Source organism: Vombatus ursinus, unplaced genomic scaffold, assembly GCF_900497805.2.
Source record: "Vombatus ursinus unplaced genomic scaffold, bare-nosed wombat genome assembly UNPS02014772.1, whole genome shotgun sequence".
Lineage (NCBI taxonomy): Eukaryota > Metazoa > Chordata > Mammalia > Diprotodontia > Vombatidae > Vombatus > Vombatus ursinus.
The window spans coordinates 11,346,801-11,352,098 of NW_020954550.1; positions in this window are offsets into that span (position 1 = coordinate 11,346,801).

The window sequence follows — 5,298 nt, forward strand, 5'->3', positions numbered from 1 at the left end:
TAGGGACTTGTAAGTTTTCGGTTCTTCCAAGGTGCTATGATCAAGGGAGAGGTGTTTACTCCTTTCCTGGCCTGTGCTCTGGTCTGTGAGTGACCACAGGCACTCTGTTCTGTCTTGGAACTGTGAGGAGGATTTCCTCTCCACAGCCACTACAAGCTCCACCATGCCAGTGCTCCTCCTCACTCTAGGACCACCACCCAGAACTGTGACCCAGATCCAAACACAGGCAAAGCAAGAGAATCCTGCACTAGCAGAGAGATCCCTGCTATCCCCCTCTGATCAGCCACTCAATTCCCCCTTGGTCTGTGGGCTGGAAGCTCAGGAGGCAGCCGCTGCCCCAGGGCCAAGCTTGGGAAATGGGACTGAGACCACTGTGCTTGTCTCTCACCACAGACACAGACTTTTCCCCACTGTCCTTCTAAGTTGTCTTTGGCATTTGTGGGTTGAAAAGTCTGGAAACCGCCACAGCTGCCCACGATTCAGTCCTCTGAGGCCTGCTCCAGGTTTGCTGCAGCCTGTATGCCCACGCCGAACTGCGCTCCTCTCTCAGCCTGGCATGTTATACCTTTCTGATCAACCATCCAGGTTGTCTTGGGCTAGAAATTTATTTCACTTTGTCTTTTTGTGGGTTCTGCTGCTTTAGAATTTGTTTAGAGCCGTTTTTTATAGGTATTTGGAGGGGTTTGGGGGAGAGCTCAAGCAAGTCACTGATTTTACTCCACCATCTTGGCTCTGTCCCCCCATCCAGGAGCGTTTAAAAAGGGACAGCTAGAAATTACTATTAATTAGGCTTTCCAGCTATCCTACTGCAGATCAAGACAGAATTCTGTGTGGATGCCACTGGCTTTCTACTTCCATACATAAATTGTTTGCAAAATAGAGCTAGAAGGCACCTTTCTGTGAGACAAATAGACCCAAACCAGGGAAGTAAAGAAGAAAAAGAAACCAATAGACCAAAATCTCTAATGAATACTAATGCAAAAATATTGAATAAAATATGAACAAAGAGGCTATAGCAATATATTTGAGAGATTATTTACTATGATCGGGTTGAATTTATACCAGGAATGCAGGGATGGTTCGATGTTAGAAAAATTACAAACATGAAAGGTCATAATAATAACAAAACAAGAATCACATGATTATATCACTGGAAAGGCCAAGGAAACAAACATTTATTAAGTGCTTATTATATGCCAGACACTGTGCTAGACAATGGAGATACAAACATAAGCAAAAAGAAAGACGATCTCTCTCTTCAAGGTGCTTACCTTCTAACAGGGAAAGATAACTCAAAAAGGATGAGCCAGGAGAAGGGAGAGATGAAGGTAGAAGCCCAGAAAATCTGGAATAGGGTTAGGAAGAGGTACCATCCTTAAAGTGGAGAGTCTAGAAGGAACTCAACAGTAGGGGAAAGGGATGGGTTTGGCAGTGTATTCCAGGGTGTGAGCACGCCACAGGGCTAAGCTGTTGCAGGGAGATTCTGGGGAGAGAATGGAGCTGGCATAGTGGAGATACTTTCCAGAATGACAAGGCTCCAAGCACTGAGGGAAGTTCAATGGTGAGAAGGCAGCTGAGTCATACATAGTGACTAGGGTTGGAGAGTCTGAAGCACAGCCAGGAGGGGGATGAAGCATGGCAGGTCTGGTTCTGTCCCCAAAATGGAGGTTCTGGAAGGAATTCACTAATAGGAAGAAGGGACCAGTATGGTGGAAGAACGTTCCAAGATGAGAAGGCCCTGGACACTGAGGGAAGTTCCAGGGCCACAAATCAGCTGTATCAGTAGATGCAGAAAATGCCCTTAACAAAATATAATATTGATTTCTATTGAAAACGCTAAAAGTCATTGGAATAAATTAATTCTTAATAAGATAAACTGAATTTATATAGCTAAAACTGAGAACTAGTGATATTTATAATAGAGGAACACTAGGAATATTTGAATAAAATCGGGCCCATTATCACTGATATTTTTTATGTAGTTCTAAAATGCTGCTTATAGTAATTAGACAAGAAAAAGCAATTGAGGGATTAAGTTTAGCAGGAGATAAAATTATACCAATTTAGAGGCAATATGATAGTTTATTGAGAAAATCACAGATATGAAAAAATCACATTAACTTCAGTAAAGTTTCAGCTTATGAAATAAACTTATAAAATACCAGTTTTTCCATTATATCATTAACAAAAACCTTTGGGAGAAGATTTAAAAAATTCCATTCAAAATAACTGCAAAATGCATAAAATACATGGGAGTTTACCTACCAAAACATACTCAGGATTTATATAAACAAAACTACAAAATGCTATAGAAATAAAAGAAATAATTGGTACAACTCATAATTGTATTGTGCCAATATAAAAAAGTTCTTTATTACCTAAATTAATTTAGAGATTGAATGCCGTACCAATCAGACTACCAAGGAGTTATTTCATAGAACTTGAAAAATTTCAATTTAATCAGAGGAATAAACTATTGAGAACAACAAATAATCATCAAAATATTTGGTATTTGATTAAAAATAGGAGCTTGGTTAGTGGAAGATATTAGGTATGTGATATCCGGAAGTAATTAAACCTACTTGCTTCTTGTTTGATAAGTCTAAGAACACAAATTACTATAATAAGAAATTCATATTTAGCAATAGTTGCCCCCCAAAACCTTGAAAGTGGTAGAAAGCAGACCAGCATCTTCAAAGCACTGAATTTGAAGATCACTCCCTCTTCCTAGGAAAAGGTATTATACTATAGGTAGCAAATGAATCAAACACTGCCAGACATAGCAATTTTGTTGATTTGTTTAAATACAATTCTTTGTTATTGGGGTGGAGAGAGAGGATGTCATTGTTAGGGGGCAGTGATGTAAAAAAAAACAATAAACATTTATGTTTGAAGAAAAGTTGATTTGAAAATTGATGCATATAAATATTTTCCAAGATTAAGAATTCATTTAAATGTGTTTATGAACATCTGTTGGAGACAAATTCCTTTTTTTAGGCAGATGTGGAAAACTAACACGCTACTAACCTCATGCCCAGCAAATGGGCAGAGATGACAAAATATGAGAATGGCTTTGGAGGAGTTGTGGAAAGATGTGCACATTAAACTGGAGCCGTTAATTAGAATAACCATTTTCAAGAGCAGTTTAGAAATATACAATCCATTCCCTTTCCTTTACTCTCTTTTTTAACTCTTCATAATCTGGCTTCCAATTTCATTATTCAACCAAAATTGCTCTTGCCGAAGTTAATGATATTTTGATTGCTGTATCTCATGGCTTTTCCTCAAACCCCATCCGAATCTACGCAGCCTTTAACACTGTTGAATTCTCTTCTCTTTAGGCTTTCACGACTCTACTTCTCCTTAATGTCCTTTGCTAGATGTTCATCTAGGACTAGGTCATGCTGGTTAACATCCTAAGTGTCCCACAGTGGTCTGTCCTGGGCCCCTTTCTTCTCTATCCAATTTCACTTGGTGATCTCATCATCTCTCATGGATTCATGGACTCAATTATCCTGATGATTCTAAATCTACTTATCCAGCCTTAACCTCTCTACTTATGTCCAGGCTTGCATCTCCAACTGCCCATTGGATGTCGTGAATTAGATGTTCTATAGACATCTTAAACTCAATATGTCCCAAATAGAACTCTTTCCCCATAAATCTTCTAGTATTTTAAACTTCCCTATTACTGTTAAGGGTACCACCATCTTCCCAATCGCCTAGGCTCACAATCTATGTGTCTTTCTCTACTCCTCGCAATCAACCCCTATGATCAGTCTGTTGCTGAGGCTTGTCAATCTCTTACTTACATTCCCTTCTCTCAGTCAATCCCATCACTCTGATGCAGGCCCTCCTTACCTGATGCCTGGACTATTGAAATACCCTGTTGGTTGATCTCCCTGGTGTAAGGCTCTCTCCATTCCAGTCCATTCTCTACTCAGTTGTCAAGGTGATCATTCTGAAGCACAGGTCTGATCATATTCCCTTATACTTAATAAACTCTAGTGAATCCTGTCACCTCCAGGATCAAATATGAAGTCTTATGGCATTCAAAGCCCTTCATGACCTGCCTTACCCCTTCTCCCATTTTCCAGTTTCCTTACATCTTATACCGCTACCCCTGCATACTTTACAATATTGTGACACTAACCTCCTTATTGCTCTTTGAACAAGAAACTCCATCTCCTAACTCTGGGAATTTTTACTGCCTGTCCTCCCTGCTTGAAATGCTCTCCCTCCAAACCTCTCTATCCTGGCTTCTCTCAAGTCCCAGCTAAAATCCCAGCTTCTACAGGAATTCCAACTCTCCTTAATTCCTGGTGCTTTTCCTCTGTTGATTATTTCAAATTATAGTTTGGTTGTACATAGTTGTTTGTATGTTTCCTTCCTTATTAGACTGTAAATTCCTTGAGAGCAGGGATTATTTTTTGCCTTTCTTGATATCTCCATGCTCTATATTTAGCACAAGTGCCCAGCACTTAGTAGGAACTTAGTAAATATTTATTGATTGATAGACTTTGACCCAGGATTCAGCTACTAGGTACATGTCTCAATAAAACCATTGACAAAAAAGAAAGGGTCTTCATATACCAAAATATTTATAGCAGCACTCTTTTTGGTAACAAACAACTGGAAATAAAGTAGATGCCCAATGATTGGAGAATGGTTAAACATTGTGCTTCATGAATATAATGGAATATTACTGTGCTGTAGAAATGGTAAATATGATTAATGAAGCACATAGAGATATAAAATGATACAAAGTGAAGTATGCGGAGACGAGAAAACAGTATACACAACGATTACAGCAATGTAAATGGAAAGGATAAAAATCATAAAACAATCTAAAGCAAATGTTTCAAAATTTAAAATAGTGTAGCCCCAAAGAAGAGATATCAGAAGATTCTTCTCTTCCCTTTGCAGAGGTAGGGGGGTGGAGAGGTCCACAGACATTGTATAAAATGTCAGATTTTTTTCAATGTTTCGATCAGTTTTGTTGAATTTTTGGTTTGTTATATGGGATGGCTCTCTGGGAAGGTATAAAGAGGGAATTCTAGATGTTAAAAGATGTCAATAAAAATAGGGTGAGGGAAAGAACTTTAATAGCAACCTGATGTGATATTTTGGGGGCTATTTTGGGGAACACTGTCCAAATCATATATAAAATTATAATTTTTATATTATAGCTATACAAAATTACGACCCCCCTACCCATTTTGTTACCATTGCTTGAAATGAGATGGCAGTAATTTCATGAACTTTCTGCAGTTGCTGACATGTCAGTGTTTATGGGGC